This window comes from Scatophagus argus, chromosome 4, assembly GCF_020382885.2.
Source record: "Scatophagus argus isolate fScaArg1 chromosome 4, fScaArg1.pri, whole genome shotgun sequence".
Taxonomy (NCBI): Eukaryota; Metazoa; Chordata; class Actinopteri; family Scatophagidae; genus Scatophagus; species Scatophagus argus.
This window is the reverse complement of record NC_058496.1, coordinates 11,168,972-11,188,546: the sequence shown is the minus strand read 5'-3', so window position 1 is coordinate 11,188,546 and position 19,575 is coordinate 11,168,972. Positions and strand designations below refer to the sequence as shown.

The window sequence follows — 19,575 nt, the reverse complement described above, 5'->3', positions numbered from 1 at the left end:
TTTTAGCCACAGCTTCCAGGGAGCAAAGTGTTGCCCCGGTGGTCTATTAAGTCCAAGAGCAGAACTGGGTACAGTGTGTGTGTGTGTGTGTGTGTGTGTGTACTGCTGACTGTCAGCAGAGAGCAGATGGCTCTCTGAGAATAATAATTATTGGTATTTTAGATAATTGTGGGTATTTGGTTGCCCTAATAATATCCTAATCGTCCTCTGTCTCCTTCTCTGTCTCTTTTTCTTCATCTATTAAGATCCATTCTGCTAAAAAGAAGAAGGAAAAATAAGTATGATTTGGCTTATTACAGTTTAAATAACAGTGACTGCGATCAGAGTGGCTGAAAAGTGATGTGCCGCCAGTGTGCTATTCTTTACTGTTCCACCTGAACAGCTTCTGCTTTTACTCATCGTGCCATTAAATTGGAGACGTCTGTGTGTGTTGACCTGATTAGAGTCTTATGTAAAATTAAACTTGATCTATATTTTTTTGTTGGTGGAGGAAGATCGTTTTTTCTGTGCCTTGACGTCATGTCTCTGTGTTCAACGCCACCACAAACAGACAGTCTGCCACAACATGTTGTCTATACAAAGCATTTGTATAAGGCGCCTGTCTTACCGTAGATACTGTAACTCTATATTTTTTTAATCTTTTTTTTTTTTAGATGAATCTGTTAGTTTGGATGTTTTGAGGCAGAATACATCTAGATTTCAGTGTCAAGATTTCTCTTTCTCTTTGCTAATGTTTAAAGCTGAATTATTGATTCATCTCTCAAGTGATTTTTTTTCTGCAAAACGACAGAGAAAAGTGCATTAAGTCTAAATAATGCCACAGATAAAAGCAGCAAATTGTCACATTCAAATCTTCCTTATGGTGTTTTTTTTTTTTATTATTATTATTTTTTTTACATTTTTCAATGAAAATCTGCATTCAACTATCCAAGCAATGTGGACTTGCTGTGGACCTGCACCTTTACATCTCTAGTGCATGATTTCAGCTGTGTGTTTATCCCTTTGGGCAGAACAGTGAGTCCCCACACCTCACACCGTGAAGAACATCATTTCCCCCCCTCTGTGATGGTTGCTGTCAACAGCTTTTGCAGTAACTCTGGATGCACGACAGTGGAACAAATACGATGCGTTTTGGACCGAGGGATGTTTCCCAGGTACTTATCTGCCCTGCTGCAGTATATCATTTGTCCCAAAGCCGACTTATTGATCACCACCTTGTCTTCCAGTAAGGTCTCAGTAGAGTGAGTCTGGTCTGCTCTGTGTGTGTCAGCTGCAGCCTCCTCTGCTGCAAGCTGTCATATCTGTTTAGGGACAATTGGTGAAGAAAGGCTATTTATGTAGACTGCTCACAGATTTTTCATGTGTTCAAGGAATTTTCAGCCTTACATCCTTCAGGATTTACAGATTAAAGACTAAACTACTTCTTTTTGGTCTGACAAATTACAGATGTAAATTTGCATTCATTTCCCTGCTGTTTACCCAGTGTATGATGTTCTGATGCAGCAGTATGAAAGAAGAACAAAGAGTACACCCTCTGCATAGTATTAGCATAACCCTTCCACTCCTGTGAGTTTGCCGAGCCTTGGGGCCACAGGGCTTCGTACACTAGCGCTCCGCTTGCTCGCTTTGCTGAATCCCAGCCTACATCCCTGTTTGCCTGGTTGCTCCTTCAAGGCCTGCCTGCTCTACTGCCTGCCTGCCTGCCGGCCTCTATCCCTGTCTGTCTGTCTTGCTTCTTGCTCGGTGGTCCTCCTGTCATAAAACTGAATTTACCGCTCAGACATTCATTGCAAAATTACACCTTAAAGGAATAGTTTGTCATTGCAGAATCGATACCTGACTGTTGAACTGGAAGCTGGAGCCAGAAGACGGTTTGCTTAGCTTAGAATTAAGACTGGAAAGAGAGGGAAAACAGAAATCTGCCTTTACCACAGGTCTAACTCATATAAAAGAGGGAAATTAAAAATGAGAAGATGAGCTTTTATAGCAGGTTATGCAGGACTGTTTCTTTGTGGATCGGTCTAATGTTAAATTGAATCTTGAATGTTGTCCAGTACCCTCACAGTAATGACAAAACTTCAGGAAGACACTGCTCCTGGCTATGAAACAGTGTGCCACTTAATGTGTAGTAAAATCAAATAAACAAATGAGATGTAATCTGTGTGCTAATGAGCCTCAGAGGTGCTGCTGGGCATTTTTTCCCCCACTTGGATCCCGTCTCTGGTCTTTACATTAAGCTAACCTAAGAAAAGTCTTCTTGCTTCAGCTTCGTATTAAAAGACGTTATACTGGAACAACAGATTTAAGTGATATCAATCCTCTAATCTGAGTCTGAAGCATGAAAGTAAATATTAAGCAAAACTGTTCCTTTTACCTTTTACCACTGACTAATCGTTTGTTTTACACACAGCCTTGGATGATAAAATATGTGACTCAAATGAGCTCACTGCACTTCTGTCTTGTACCAGAGATGGATGAGAAGGTCAGCAGAGGTAGTCACCTCTGTGAAAATGGCTGGCTGTTACAGCTGCTCATCGTTCCAGTCAATATTTGGATGAGGGAAGAGGTACATTACCTTCAGTGTGTATTTATGCAAGTGAATCTTTTCACTCAGGTAGCAAAGGAAACATTACCTCAAAATGTGTTTTCAGAGGTTCTCACAAGTGACAACAGCATAGTTATGTTTGTCGGATGCTGTTTCCTGCTATTTCATCCCTCTGAGTGCGTTGTGAGGTTTTATGGACTCTTTGAGCTTTGTTCGTCCTTGTTATTGTAGTTATTGTTTGCCATCATTTTTTGAATTAACACTCTGAACGTGGACAGTGTGTTGGAGAATATTTGTCCAAATCAAAACCCTCAGCTGAATATGTTCCAGACATGTAAGAAAGAACGAGAAGGAGGGGGCCGCTCATGAAGTACACACACTTTAATTTGATCTGATTATTCCTGATGTTTGCCATACATAGCAATTTTACACAAGCGCTGCATTGCTCTCTCTGGCAGCTTCATGGGACTGATTCATGGGTCTTATTGTGGAGTGACCAGATACATAAATCCTGAGGTACTATAACAGTGAAGTCCTTATTACCCAAGGAAATACACATGTGCTCTGACTGAACTTACTTTGACCTGCAGTCCAATTCAGTTTAAAGGGGTGTTCCAAAAATTCACTACTGTAATTCTATGAAGTTGGGACTCTTGCAAGGGACAGATAATATATATATATTTAAATATTTCTTAACATCTACTCCCTTGTACAGGTAAAGCTGCAGAAATGCATATGCATTTCATACACTTCCCATAATACAATGATGCACTAATGCACCCTTTCTGCCTGGTAGAATCCCACGTCCTTCAGTCAGTCTGCTCTCAGTTTGTAACACACAAGAAGCTTTCTGTTTTCCATTTAAATTCTCCAAATACAAGCTGAGATATCCGAGATGATAACACTATGGCATCGCCAGGGTTGTTTGAAGACTTTAAGCTCTTCCAGACTGAAAGTTATACAGCTGTTACAAAAACATGCTTACACCCAGTCCATTTCATAACGTTTTTTCAGGAGCTTGCAACCACCTCCTCTGAGGAAGACAACAAGTTAAAAGCTAAGTGGGGAAGTGGATCTTGAGTTTAAGAAAATACTTGGCATTTTGCTGTTAATATTTCAACAAAGGGATCCTCATAAGCAGAACACTCCAGTCCAAAAATTAGCTTAAAAGTCAAAAGTTTATACTGAAGAAATGCTCAAAATGTTTAAACAATACAAAGTCAGTAAAAGGAAGCACAAGGGGTTGAGCGTCAGGTGAGTGCATGTGGTCTTGGAAAACAAAGGAGTGTCTGAACAGAGAGGAGAGAAGACAGGAAAAACTGGTAATGCAGAGGGCAGACAAAAATTAGAGGCACAAAAAAAAAACGATAAATGATAAATGTTGCATAAAGACGCCAATGTGATACCACAAAGTTGCAGGGACAATCTGGTGAAGATGGAGTGGAGGACCCGGTCTATATAAGCCACAGGAAGACGGTGGGGATGATTGCCTTCAAAGCTGAGCAGTTGAGAGGAATGCAGGTAGGAGAGATGAGACCACCCACCTCCACTCTGGATAGGATAACGGTGAGACACACCAGCACACAGGAAGACAGACGAGGAGAACAGACAGTGGAAAAATACTAACAATAACACCAAACCAACAACTGCTAAATACACATTTTTTCTTTCTGGCAGAGTTGGCTGAGATGATTGGTACTTCCCTGTCCAGTCAAGAGGGTTTAGGAGACACCTAACCTAGCTTTGGTGAAAACATCCATCGTCCTGCACCTCAAAGGCTCACCAGTCCAGTGCAATGAGTTATTACCACTGAGCTATGGCTATTCCCGCACACCACACTCACATCCTCATGTAATTTTTTATTTTTTGTTGTTAATATTATCTCAGATCTTTATTCAAATGTTCTAGACAACCCGGTCGCAGTTCAAAGTCCTGAATGTCAAAATCACACACCATGACTCAAGTCCCCACAGGACAAAAAGAAATGTGTCTGAGTGTGTGTGTGTGTGTGTGTGAGAGAGAGAGAGAGAGAATGAGAATGAGAACGAGAATGTGTGTCACTGGTAGCTTCAGAGCCTAAATAAATGTTTATTGGCTCTGTAACACAAGCCATATCTCTCTTATCAGTGTATTGTTGCATACAAGGAAAATTTGCAGTTCACGTCTCTGTTATGTTGTATTCCCTGTGGCTGCTGAGTCAAGAGAGAGCCACATCATCTGTGGGAACTGTGCATTTGTCAGTGTGCTCCTTAGCAAAACATGTCAAAACAGATAGCTCAGATTTTTATTTCTCTCTACATCACAGTCAATTATCTTGTCTTGAAAAGATCTGGTAAAGTCGGACAAGGAAATAATTTGAGGATTCACTGACCTGCCATTCATCTGCATATCCCTGAAAGGGGAAATGTGCTTGTCTGATTTCTTGCTAAGTCGAGAAGATTGATACCACTCTCATATCTGACTGGTCAGTATAGACTGGAGCCGAGAGACAGCTAGCTTAGCCTAGCATGAAGAGTGATATCAGACACAACTTGCCTGGCTCTGTCTGAAGGTATTAAAATCAATTTAGTAGCCCTGACAAGAAATCACGAAGTCACTGCTTCAGGCCAAGAAATAGTCTGGCACATAACCTTGCAGCTTTTGTGGTGATTAAACAAATAAAAATATGTTTGTTAATGAACTTCAGAAAGATTTTGTTACCTTCGGAGGCAAGGTAGACATTTCCATATTATGCTAAGTTATGCAAACCATCTCTTGCTGGACACTTTTCTGACCTATTTAATGATCAGATATGAGAGTGTCAAAGGACAATTTTCCAACTTTAAAACTTGGGCAAACCTTTAGATTACGCAGTTTCTACAGTTTTGTTTCTCTGTCTGCTTGTCATTCTTCCTTAATTGAAATGCTTCCACAACTGTTCTATTCCCCATAATATCAATATTACAGCAGTTCTTCTCCCTTTGTCAAACCCCCCCACCCTTTGTAAACCCCTCTCTTCTCCTCTCCTCTCTCCTCTCGAGTTTGACCACAACCATGGGAACTTTGAGCAGGAGGAGGAAGGGAGGTGGGAGGCTGGAGCGTAGCAGGCAAGTGATTGGCCAAGAGGCAGGAACAGCTCTGACATGACTGGCTGTGAGCCTTTGCGCTGTGAACAGAGTTCGCTCCTTATTCCACAGAGCATCAGAGAGCAGCAGTGTGGGACTTGCTGTGTTAGAGATGCAGACCAGATACTTTTGTTTGTTTTGGTTTGTCTGACTGGGACTCACAGAAAGCAGACAGAGGACGCTGTACGGTAGCCTGGAGTGGATAAATAAACTCTTTCTGGAACTTTCTCAAAAAGATATAAAGTAAGTTTTTATATTACCCTATTTTCCACCCTGTCACTCCTCTGTAGTGAGAACTGTAACAGTAGTACAGTAGCTCTTCTTTCTGAGGACTTACAATTGGAGCAAAAGTGAGACATCATATCAAAGGTAACACATCAGTCCTAGTAATAACATTGGCACAAATAATAAGATGATAAGAAATGCACACGTACCATAGATGCATTAACATAAATTCTCTACTCTTGTTTATATAATTATAAGTTGTATGCTTGCATGTGCAATTGTGAGCACATGGTTTGCGTTTGTGTTTACATAACACGCATGGGTGTGCATGCACTTAGGTGTATACATGCACTTGATTCCTGAGAGTATGCATTTACATTCTGTGTCTTTGAAGAATGCAGCCTTGGTGTGTTAGGGCAGGGAACAGTGCAGTGCGACTTAACAGTGTCCAGACCTCATCAGCAGCCTTGTCACTGCAATGCCTCGCATTGACAGAGGAGCTCAAGGACTCCCCTCCCAAAATCTCCTGGTGTGACTTTCAGGCTGCAGGGTGGTGGTGGCAGTAGTCAGCTATAAATAGGCCTGCTCCAAATTGTGCTGCAGTCGCACAATCGTAAATTCAGAGGGAACAAGAAGTGACTCAGTCATTGTTTGGATTCCAATTGCGAGCACTTTGAGTCTCTGATCATCAACAAAAGTATAATTTGACTCCCATGTAAACAGATAAATTCAAGTATGACCTGACACCCTTTTTAAACTTTGACATTATAACAGCAACAAGGGGAGGAGAGTGAGAGCAAGGCAAACAGGGATAAGCAGAGATAGACAATAGAAGTAGATAGAAGGTGACAACAGTGTCTGTCAGTGTGTATGTTTCAGTGTGAATGTACTGAATGTGTGTGAATAGGGTGTGTGAAGGGTTCCCAGGTGTCAGAGTTTTCCTTGTCCAACTGCCACATGTGACTGAGTAACTCCCCACAGTTCCCTCTGAGCGAGTTATCACCTCCGCTGCTCAGTCAAAGAAGGGCTCCATTGATTTCCATAGACATGCTCATGCAATTAATCAAAACAGCTTGCTGTGACATGAAGTGGACAATTTTGCAAATGTTGCACACAAGGAGTGTACTGATGTGTACTCACTTGCATGAACACAGGAAGATTGAGTATAAAAAGTTACATCACGCCATTACAAATTAGAGCCAGGAGGATTTAGTTTTGAGCCAGATGACGAACTAACAAACATATGGACCTGTTTATGTTTCATCTCTCAGCCCCCACTCACAGGTGGAGACTGTGACTCAAATAGGATTGTTATGAACTTTGTTTGCCATGACAGCTCTACAATCCACTTTTTCATTCTTTTATCCAGTTTGAAGCCATCTAAAGATAAAAAAGATTAAAAATTCTGCATATGACAGAAACAAGAAAAAGATGCTTTCTGCTATCCTTTATTGCTTCAAAGCAGTGGAATGAGCCTACAGGTTCTAATATTTACGTGTCTGTCAGCCTGCTTGTCTCTGAGCTTCTTTATTGCAGTGTAAAACACAGGGAGCCTTGTGTTGTACCTGACCTCTACTATGCAAATACATATTGTCAGACTGCCAGCAAGTGCTGCACTCCACCTCCATGTGGATGAATCTGTGTGATGAGAGTGGCACACTGAGCCTATTGTTTCACCTGTGCATCACCTGAGCACTGAGATAGAGGCTGTGGTCACAAGCTGAGAGGCTCTGACCTAAACTGAGTGTTAGTGCTCTGCTCTTCCTCCTTAGTTCCAATTCAGTGATGAAGCATTTACCGCCAGACAATGACAACTTTAAAACCATCAGAGGAAATTACAAAGCGCAAGCTGAATTTATCCTCTTTAAAAAATTCTGTTTGTATCCTTGTTTTTATGTTGCCCCAAGGGTTTTTTTTCTGAATGAGTGCTGCTTCTTGCCAATGTGAGTGTACGGGAGTGCAGTTTAATGAGCTTGGCTCAATGTAGTCTGTGTGGACTGCACAGAGATAAAAAGCACCTGCACTGGTGCTGATGTCTTATCAGTCTCTGTAGCTGTGTGTGTCTGTATGTACTCTGCATTCATAAATCCTCCACTGGCTGTTAGACCTAAACTGAAAGTGAAGACCTTGACTCAAGTGCGTGGCTCTGTTAGCAAGAGCAGCTACGAGTAATAAAATGAGTGACACAGCCGTCCTGAGTTTCCAGGGGTCAAGATTCAGTGGTCAAGAAACAGCAGAAGACTGCGGTGTTTGGTGCCAGCAAAGTCAAATGTCACAGTTTTCCTTGAGCCACTCTTGACATTTAATGCTTGGGAGTTAATGGAAAAATCATATAATTTGTTTCTCAAAGCATATTCATTACTGTAATAAAGGCAGTGTTTGTTTTCCTCTGTTATTCTGGCATGGGAGAGCATGCAAAAGTCGTCTAAACCTCTTGTGCAGGAGGACTGCAATATGCATACACATACACAGACACACACACACACCAACACAGATAAGGAAGCAAAAGACAAAAAAAAAAAAGAGCCAAAGGCATTTAAGTATCTGGAAACTCTGTTCCCATAATAATGGGAAGGAAAGTCTTTGTGTACTTTGGGCTTTTAGGGGTCATTTTGGGACTTTGCTCGGCTATCAAGTTTAATGTAATGTAATGTAATTTACTGGGCTTGCTGATTTATTGTTGAAGTCCATTCCTTTTAAATAGATGCTTGAAAGGTATCTTCATCTATTACTTTTACATCTGTTTTTATCTTAAAAGCGACAGGAGAGAGGCTGCGGGGTCAGGCACGCTGAATGGGGTCAGGAATGGAGTTGCTGAGGTAAAAGATGTTCCCTGTCTACGGATGTTTGGCAATATTGTCATGAATAGATGACAGATGTGCTGTTCAATACAAAATCCAAGGATAAGTGTGGCTTTTGAACCTTTAATGGAGTCTTTGCCCTTTGCATGTACTGGCAAGGCAGCACCATAAGCATGCCTTAGAACCATCCCATGACACATAATGAGTTACACAGATGTGTCCAAAAGAGCACAGAGGAAAAGACACAAAAAGATGAATTTGTCTCCCTCTCAGTCTCCCTCTCTGTAGAGCCTAATAAAAGCTGACCTTCAGCGCAGCTGGATGGTATCAAAGGAACCAAAACGCGACGTTTTACTATGAAGTCACATTGTTATGGTCAGCATTGGATCAGATTTAGCCTTTAAGTTGTGTCTTGTACACCAGCGTATGCAGGGCAGGGACTGACGAAACAGATGACGATACTTGAGAGAATCCCTCTGCTGCAGCATCTGTGTGTGAGGACTTTGTTACGTTAGACAGGAAGAATGACCTCCAAGGGACATGAGAGAGGAAAAGAAGAAGAAGAAGAAGAAGAAGAAGAAGAGAGAAAGAGCTGGGGTTTCAAGTTCACTTGTACTTTCCTGTCCCCATGTTACACTGGAAATCCTGTCATTGTGTTTGTTATTTTTTTTTCTTCAATACAGAGAAGCGGCTTACTCTACTTTTAAAGATGCACAGCTAGTGATTTGGGATCTGCCTGGGCCAGGATTGTGAGCGGAATGGGTGGGGGGGCTTTATACTGTCTCGAGAGAGTGATGGAATGTGCTGGTCATCTTTTGGTCATCTCTCGCACGGCACATCCTGGTGCTTTGTTTGACAAATAGAAAATACTTTGTTTTTCCTGTGCTGAAGAAAACTTTCCGTAAACAGCTGTTGACATTTTCTATGTTTAGACCGTGTCAGGGCAATAAGGCTCTCAAGATGTACACAAAAGTCTAGAAAAGCTTTGTGCCTCTGCATACTGTGACAATGTTTTCCTTGAAACCCAACCCCCCTACTTTTCTCTCGCAGTCATACACACACACACACACACACACAAACACAGTGTCTGTCCAGCATTACCCCATGACTATAATATACAATAGTGAAAAAAAACCCCAGCAACACAGCTTGTAACAGACTACATGAGCGTATTCAGCATTTAATGACTGTTCCAGTCTCACCACAGAGAGTCAAACAACTGGATAGAGTTGCACTATAACATGTCAACTTGTCTCTCACTGAGAACTGATTGCATTGCTTGGGGTGTGCAGACACCACAGAGTTATTAGAGTTAAGTGCCTTTGACAGCTAATGTTTGTGCAAGGAAGGGAAGAATAAATGTAGGGTTGGCACGTGGATTGTTTGACTTTTTTTTTTTTTTCAAGCAACAAATTCGAAAAAGGATTGGTTTGAGCGTAATCATGATATTTACACTGAGCCTCCACCTTTATTTCTGAATGACATCTACTACATGTGCCTTCTTGCCAGAAGAGATGACTTGCTAGTTAGCTACAGTTATATTAAAACAAAGGTAACTGTTGATGTGTTCTGTATTATTGTTCTTTCCTTTCAGGTCATAAGAATCCTTCTTGGTCTGTGAGTGGAGTGAAGCCAGCCAGCTAACATTAGCTCAGGCAGGATTTGCTTGCAATGTCAAACACAGATCCTTTTGTTTCAGTAAGGTGGGATGTGCTCTGTCTTTTACTCTGCCGCAGGACATTTTCGGAAGATTAATTGTGTTCTTCCTGTACTTTCCAACCTTGTTGACTTAAGTTTTGTCTCTCCTGAATTAAGGATGGGGTAATCGAAAAGGACTAGCTCATATCTCACGCTGTCCACTCACATGAAAAGACAAACGCTGAAGGCGAGATAAAAAACCCTCTGTCAGTGAAAGGAACAAGATGTGATGATTGTTTAAATGTGGGAATAACTGAACGCATGTTCAGACAGTCTCTCCAGGAAGGCGTTTGTAATGTTACACTCAGCTGATTTTTTATTTTGAAAATCTCCAGTTGATAATTTAATTCAACTGAATAGGTTTATTGTTATACCTCTGCAGTTACTGGCAGCTGCTTTTGATTGCTTTGAAGCTGATGACATCTACATATTTACTGGTTTTCGATATGGACTTATTTTCTATATTGGCTGATATTACTTATCTTTTAATTGTGTGTAAGGCTGTGGTGGAGGTAAATGCAGGTAAATGCCCTTTATGTACCGTTTTACATACTTTATAAATGGCATTTACCCACATTTTTGTTTTGGTTTACTCACTTGTCACTGTATGATTGTCAAAAGTTTTCAAATTCAGCTGTGTTATTTAGTGAGCACTAGATGACATTTCAGAGGACAACCTCACTTTGCTCCCTTCTCTAAAGTGTTGCCTGGCACACACACCCTCCTGTCTCCCCCCTCTTGCCCTCTCCTTAGCCACAGTATGCTTGATGGCTGAATCATATCAGGGTGCTGCAGCATGCAACACCTGCATGGACATCTATTAGTCATTCATTGCGGTTCTTCCGCGGATCAGACAGAAGGGTCACAAAAATAACATTTGATCCAAAAACACCCAAAATAATATCTGATTAATAGCAGATGGGTTGTCTTTGGTGTGATTTATGCTCAGTGCTACATCACATGATTCTTTGCTCTGTATGGTTATAGTTCATAACGAACCTTGGAATTGGAAGATGAACTATGATACCAGGCTGGGGTCAAAGCCTCCATACACTAAATATTAGCTATGCATGTGGTATGTGTTCTACATTTGTGTATTAAATATTTCAGTTTTAGTTGTCTGAAATTAGGCATATTTATTTTGTTCGCCATCAAATGTTTTACACACTTTTTGGATGTGGAAGCTATGATGTCATACCACATAACCTGATGGTTGCAGTGCAGTAATACAGTGCCAATAACTGCTCATCACTTACAGATATCAGAATGTCTCATCATATTCTTATCCTCCTCATATTCCTGTTTATCTGTTATTTATCTGGATGCTGAGAAGTGTTCCCTTGAATGAAAAGTAATCAAGCAGGGCAGAGTGTAGAGTTGAAGGGTGCATTGTTTTTATGGCTGCTTACTACTGTTGCTAGATTTCATTTGTTTTCAGGTTCAAACTAGATAAATGTAGTAAAACGTCACTATCTATTTTGCTTTCTCACTCCCACACTCTGCATCCCTCACCGCAGTGGGTGGAAGAGCATTCAGTAATGTCTCGAGGTCTAATGCCATGTGACCATCTAAGGATGTCGGCTCACAAGCCTCAGGCAGACCTAAATTAATCTCATATATCGTAACATGTTGATTTGCAGCTTAAAAATGGGTTTGCAGTCAGCTCTGTCTCATAAATCAGTCAAACAAATGATCAAGTTATACAGTTGCAGGCCTTTGAACAATGAGTTGTACTGAATATAATAGAAAGATATGCATTATTTTCCTGAATACATATGCACTGTGTGCTTTGTTGCATAAGGTCATCTGTGATAGAGTTAGTGAAGATTCTACTGAAACGAGCCTTTGAGATGTTCGAGGGACTATACCACTGGCTTGTTCACAAAACGCTGGGTGAATTAAGGGTTTTATTTACATTACATGCCCCAATTCCATATAATAATTGAGGGGATTCAAGAGTTTGTGATAAATCTGTCCTGCTGTTTTACTTTGACTCTGATGCATCAACAAGACATCGACTATCCTGCTCAGTCCTAATTAACGAGGAATGTTTTCTCTGGATGAATAAGTTGGGTAAGCATATCTGCTGGAAAACATTGGGTTTTATGGTTGTCTGGTATTACATCAACAGCAGCCAGCATTTCTCTGTGGTTTGATGCTGTTTCAAACTGGCAAATCCGATCATCGCAGGGGTTCAGCGGAGAAATCAGCCCTGATCTCCTTGTGTTTCTGCCACTGGAAATGTTTTTATAAAAATAAGATTACAGATATTTAATCAGCTCCCTTGCTCTCCTCATGTAATCCGAGGCTAAACAAAAACCTTAAAGGATGGGTTTTCTTTACATAACAAGACGACAAATAAGAAATGACATATCACCTCAGAGCAGCGGAATTTTGGCCGTCTTGTCCTCAGCTGATTGGTTTGTCTGCTTTGTTTAACTTAACCCTGTGTAACGTTCGTGCAAGCTGCCCAGGGGAACGAGCCCCTCCACTGGCAATAACATTTACTACATACACCTCTGTTTGTGCGTTTGCGCCAGAACACAATTGTACAGAGTGAATTTTGCACAACATTTTACATATGATCTGCTGCAAAGGTTTGTCTCCCATACATGAAAGTGAATGTTGCTCAAAAATGGGGCTGAAGAGCAGGCTTTGAATATAACATTATTATTGTCGTAACAAAGCTGCTCTTGCCCTCTGTCTTCACCATGGTTTAGCACATCAACAAACTAAACAGAGTGGAAGCAAATGTAAAACTGAAAACAATAATGAACATAACTTCAATGACAGTGGTCAGTAAGAGATGAAATACCATAAAGATAAGGGACTGAAGGTAAAATAATCAGCAAGCTACTGTAGCAGGTAAAGTGGATTGCCTCCATGCTCACATGTGATGTTTGTAACAGGCGTTGGCTTTCAGGTTGGAGTAATTTACTGTCTATGAGCTAACTTAGATAGCATTACGTTAGCCCTCGCCAATTTGTAACAGCTGTTCTCTTAGTGAAGCTGTGGGATGGACACAGTAACTAAGCAGCTAACTCAGAAGGAAACATAAGATATTTTAGACTGTAGACAGTCACTAACCGGCTAGTTACTAAGACTACGAAGAACATGTTAGGTTCTTTTAAGAACAGGACCCCAAAGCAGAGACAAACACACTGGTGAGAGGGAACAAAAGGTTCTTTTAATCAACAAAAGCTGGCTGACAGAAAGAGATCTTTGGCAGGAGAATCCAGGTGACTCTGACAAACAGCATACAGAGGTAGAGCGTAGAATAAGCTTATTATAAAGTGGAGTTAATAGGCTGATAGAACTCAGGTGTGCCTCAGCTGCCAACAGGTGGAGCCAGCCACACCCCCTGCCACCCACAGGCTCTGCAAAAGGAACAGAAAATGGAGAAGGAAACAGAGAGAGCACAAAAAGAAAAGCACAACAGAAAACATCCTACGCCAAACCATAACAGAACATGTCTAATTAGACAACTTTGGTGTTAGCAGGAAGTCATATTGTTCCATCCTACATGGTCCGCCAACCCGTACCTCAAGGCTCTGCTCGTAGACGTCTAAGGCCAGTCTCCCCACGGCGTGCACACGTGCTAACAGATAAGAACCATTCATCAGGCTCAGGGTAAGACAGTGATGAAACAGACACCCATAATGTTGAAGTGAGCTTTACTGTGGGATGCACTCAGCTAGCAAGTTTAGCTAAATTAACCACACATTAAACTCAGACTGCTGAGTTTAGTTTGGATTAGCTGTTTTGTTTAGAATGAAACTTTGTGGAAAGTGTAACAAAAAGCTATAAATTAACAAATGACAAATTAAAATTTACACATTTTTGTGACAGAGGAAAATTGCATATATACTGGTAATACTCCAAGTGTCAATTAAAGGTTATGTCAATATTTGCTAGATTACAGTTCTGACAAAGTACTACATACATGCTCACAGCATATATGCATGAACACTTTAATTGCTCTTTTCTGTAGCTGTGTTGAATACTGTGTTCGGACTGGCTTGTCTATTCATATGGAAGAAATGCTGTCTGTTAAAATATTGTGGAAGAGAGAAGGTGTAACACCAACAGGGCAGACACATTCACAGGAGCTGAAGCTATTGTACCGAGGGAGAAAATGTATCGTGTCTTGAGTAAAAATATTCTAATGTGTCTGGGCACAGCGTCAGGGGTTTTATTCAGTGTGTGCATTTGTGTGTGTGTGTGTGTGCGCATGTGTGCAGCAAACCTCCTAACACTGTAAGACTGTGTACTGTGAGTAATAATAAACAAACAATACATTGGAAAGTAAGTCAAACTCTGTTTGTTACACAATGACGCTGCAGGGCAATCAATATCATTTTGAGTTTAAGTTACAATAAGCAAACTGTGCTTATTTGACTAACTGTAATTCATGTTGCTCTTCTTCATTTCAGAGCCCAACATAAACACATCTGTCTTTGCATTTGTGTTCATTTTTGTGGCATATTTTCTTAAGTTTATGTTAATATATCAGGACTAGCAAGGGACAGCAGCATTAACTACACTGCCAATATTTCTCTAACTAGCTGGATCGTTAGATAGAAAGAAGCCGTTAAGACAGGCTGTGCCCGCTTGACATGAACAGATACTGCAGTCTGCACTCAGTCAGTCATCAGTGTCCATATTGAATCACATCTGATGGGGAAGATGCAGGATGGGATTCTGCTCATCACTGTGTGCCTGCTGTTTTCTGCTGGGCTGTACGGATGGGAGTGACTCATCCCCAGCTCTGCGGGGCCTACTCCTGCCTTGGGTCAATGATGTCATGAGGCCATAGCGGGCCATGTGTATTAGCAACGGGATTGTAGACAATGCCTTGTGAGTGTGAAACAGCGAGGGGAAAAAAGGCTGTCAATTCAAGATAAAAAAAGAGAACGATGCAAATGCTTAAAACTGTGCAGTGTTTTTTTTTTTTTTTTTTTTTTTTATCGGATCAACAATAAATAGTCTATATACAGTATTGTACCAGCTGCAGTGTAAGCAATGTATACTGTAAATTTAGTTTAGTCAGTTTTATTTAGTTTATTATGTGTCTGTGGATGAAAAATCATGTCTAATTCTGTAGCATGTTTTCACCACAGTGGAGGGCAAAAAGGGTCTCGAGAATGACTTGGATTAACTTGGTGTGAGGCAGAGAAGCAGCAGAGGCTCTCTGGGGACCTCTGCTGGTAGTTCAAAGCAGAGCAGCACATTGTTTTCATGCATCCACCTTATGGCTTGAATTTAATTGTAGTAAGCTTTACAATGTAGTATGATTTGTATTTTTCCAGTGCTATATTGCTGATTGTTCATCACCAATGTGGACTGTCACTGTTACTAACTGTGAGACAATATACTAATTCACTGCAGGCTTTTCACAACTGTTTCTTTGGTTTAACTGCTCCACAGTGAGCTATGAACTGATGCTGACACAAAGCCTTCCTTAATTAGTGGTTCACTTTAAGAAGGAAGAAGTTCTACAGTATACTGTTTTAAAGGCCACAAACAGCAGTCTTTTTTTCTCCTGTAAGCTTATAAATTGGATCTTATAACATTACAGTAAAATAATTTATTCTAATTTATTCTTTCCTGACTACAATTTAGGGCCAAGACAGATTGAATAACAGTAGAGTTACAATCTGAATACAGTCCACTGTCAGATTGCTTTGGTCTGATAGTCTGTCAGTGTGGATGTCAATATACTGGGCTGATGTTGACCTTGTATTAAAGAGGTAACTTTAACACAATGTGGCCAGAATCCAAAAGCAGTTCCAACTGCTGTTCTGTTTATTGTTTGCTGTAATTGTCTTGGGCTGGAGTTATCTTTGGCTGTAACTATAGCTACTGTTAGCTCAGTTAGCTCTACAGCTGACTTGATCGTGCCTGAACTGCAATCACATGGGTCTGTGATTATCAACTTGGGCAATGGGGCTTGTAACCAGTGAATCACAGCTGAACTCCAGGCTGGGACTAGACACACAGAATCACAACACTTCCAAGGCGAAAGTAGCTTGCTGAATTATTGCCTCCAGAGGCATTAAGTGCTGTTACCGGAGAGGACCGGCTGGGGATAACTGGCTAGCACTGTTGTTTCTTCACATTCACAATCTTTTAAGCTAAAATTATAGCCCTATTTTACAAATTGTGCCTTTAAAGCAGCATTAGTTGATGTTTTTTTTTTTTTTGTCCGCTTGGGGTTGGCAAAGTAAGTTGTAAAACACAATTTTGGTACATTCACCAATGACCCAACAGCAAGTTGATATTCCTTGGACTGCACCAAAAACATAATTTAAGCAAATAAATCAAAATGGAGATATCTGTTTTGGCTAATGAACCCACTGGTTTACACATTCAGTGGATATGGAGCACTATTCATTTGAAGTGTTTGTGTCCACTTGACTCTCCTGGGGAAAATATATCGCATTAGCGGCTAATTGCTCCACTTTATGAGCTGGTTACCAAATGTCTGACAGCAGTTTGGTCCTGTTGAGGTAGTGTACAGTGGGTTTATCTGAGCATTCTTGCTATGAGCAGCTGTCCTCTGTGTCTGAAAGCAATGTTAATATCAGGAAATTTTCTCAATGTAAAATCAAAACTGTGAGCTGAAAGACCTGCAAACTTATAGCGTTAGTCACACACATTAAAAATAAAGGGCTGTTGGTACAATTGCATACTCATAGCATAAAATAAACATGAATTGTGATAACATTTACTCAAAAAAACAAGATATTTTCTAAAAACGTTAAGTCATGAACTTATACTTTAGAGTAGTAATACATTGATTTCATTTCATTTCTATTAAGTTGAGAGACTTGCAAGAAGCAGGTTAAAAAAATAATGGTGGGGATTAAATTCACTGCACCCAATGCTTCCTAATGCTTCCTGATAACTGAGCTCAAGCCTCCCTGCACGGTAAACGTCACTGTCTGTCAAACCCAGATTTATGAATGTCACCTCAGAACATATCATATTGTTTTCACAAGATGAGTAGCAATCCCAAACTAAACTGTCCTGAGCACGTTTTTCTTCATAGCTAGTGCTCAGCAGTGGGATTGGCCCACATAGCACATGTAGTCGAACTTACCTGATCAGCATTCTTTACTGGAAAATAATCCTTTTTGTTTTTTATGGCAGAGCCTTCTTTATTGAACTGTCATATTATTATTGTTGTTGATGTTATTATTATTGTTATAAAAGTGAAAATCAGGAAATCCAAGTGTTTATTACAGAATTATTATTTTAGCTTTAACTGAAATTATAGAAAGGCAATCCATCTGTCAGTGGTTAGTGACCCAATAAATTGTGTGAAGAACCTGGAATACAGGTAATTTCAATCAGATAGAGCTTCATCGCAGATGCGTTGAATATCAAGCTGTTTTTATAAAAAAAATATTCCCACATCTGATGACCCCAATTTCACACACAAAAAACAAACAATAAAATGTGTGACTCATATTCTGGTCTGCAGGACAATAGATGGAATATAAGACAATTATTTTGAAGGAGCTTGAGGTGTGAGAGCTAATTTACATTTCAAGTAAATGTTATTGTATTTTCATCCCTGGTCCACTTGCTGTGAAATTGTTTCGAGCTGCTACAAAGGCCTCATCACTGTCAACAAAGTGCTGAGGGAATGAATGGAAAGGAAATTGAGCTATTTCTCCAGATATGGCTTAATAACAGCCACTTTCAATTTATCCTTACTTGAGAGCAAATTGGAGCTTCTGCAGACACTGCATGTGACCAACTGTATAGTTTTGAAATATAGAAAAAGGACTGTCATAATCTCACCAGAAATTGAGATTCTGTACCCAGTGACAGCACACATCTGTCTTTTGCACACACTATTATGTGTGTGTGTGTGAACACGCGCACATGTTGTGGCATGAATGTGTGTTAGTGTGATTGTGTCAGGGGAGGTGACAGCCCTCCAGTGGTTTGATTGTAGCTGATTTATGTGACGTATGGATTGAGGGATTGCTGTGGCAGGTAATGGTAGTTGGGTGTAAAGGACAGGACAAGGTGAGCCAGACAAAGGCAGTGACTACTGCAGATCTGACCATCAGTAGTGTCTCTCCATATGAGAGAGTATAAAAATAAACTTGAGACTCATCTTTCATATTATTACCTCTGTGCCTAGTAAGTGCAGCACCACTTGGAGGAGCTACTGCTATGTTTCACTGCTGCTGCTCAACACACAGAGCTGAGGCTTCTTTTATGTTTATTTATTCCTCACTACAAAGTCCCATCTTACACCAAAAGTGGTTCAGTGGTGATCTTAAAACTGCAATCAGCGACCAAAATACAATTACTGAATCAATAGGATGATAATTTGTGCTGCCATCTTTAGATAAGTTAAGTAACTTCAAGATGTGGAAAAATCCACTTCAGTCAATTGCTGAGAAATGAGACTGATTAGATGGTACATGGGGAGCTTTTAGTGAGCAATACCTATTTAATCTGAAAACATTGTGATGTACCATATAATAGGTTGTAATTTATTTTAATTTAGAGTCGAAGATTGACCTTTCCAACAGCTTTGACTGATTTGTTTTGACTGATTGCTTCATTTTAGTATTTATCATCTAAGCTTGACTACTAATGTCAGCGATGTATAATCCTCCAGTGGCTTTTTTCCGAAATATTAGCTTAGCAAATTGAACAAAAAGCATACGTGATTAATATGGTCGAAGCAGATCTGCCAACAAAGAGAATAAAAGTGGCTGGCTATTTCAATAGAACCATAGTGCCTGCTCATCTCAGCTGATTGAATGGCTACAATAAAAGGCTGAGATACTTTTGAGTGATTATTCAATAAGCAGCTGTGGAAGCTCAACAAGAGAAAAGAGACGTTTCACACAGCAGTTGAAATTTAGAACACATCAGACAGCCGTGACCTTCCACTGCTGGGTGAGAAGTCATAGCTCAGCTCAGTTTTGACTCACTTGCTTAATGTGATCACACAGGATAAACTGTCATCGCTCTCCTAAAGATGGCAGGAGGTTAATTGAAAGAGCCAGCAGAGAGTGTATCAAAGGGACAGGGGGAGAAATAGCATCTGCAGAGGGCACTTTTCATACATACATACTCTACCTGGGTCTCTCTGGCAAAGGATGTTTAAATCTAACCGCACCTCAAGCAACTAATGCTTGAGCCCAGACAGAAATCAACCCCCTGTGGTTGC

At 40.5% G+C, this 19,575-nt stretch overlaps 1 protein-coding gene across 1 annotated transcript in view; it reads left to right on the top strand.

The window, feature by feature from the left end:
• The first annotated feature begins 5,630 nt into the window (after nt 1-5,630).
• The window catches only part of pde4d (phosphodiesterase 4D, cAMP-specific), a 160,228-nt gene continuing 146,283 nt past the window's right edge, over nt 5,631-19,575 (top strand). The window contains exon 1 of the mRNA XM_046387674.1: nt 5,631-5,892. The gene's annotated coding sequence lies outside the window, so the exon portion shown is untranslated. The remainder of the gene's footprint in view (nt 5,893-19,575) is intronic.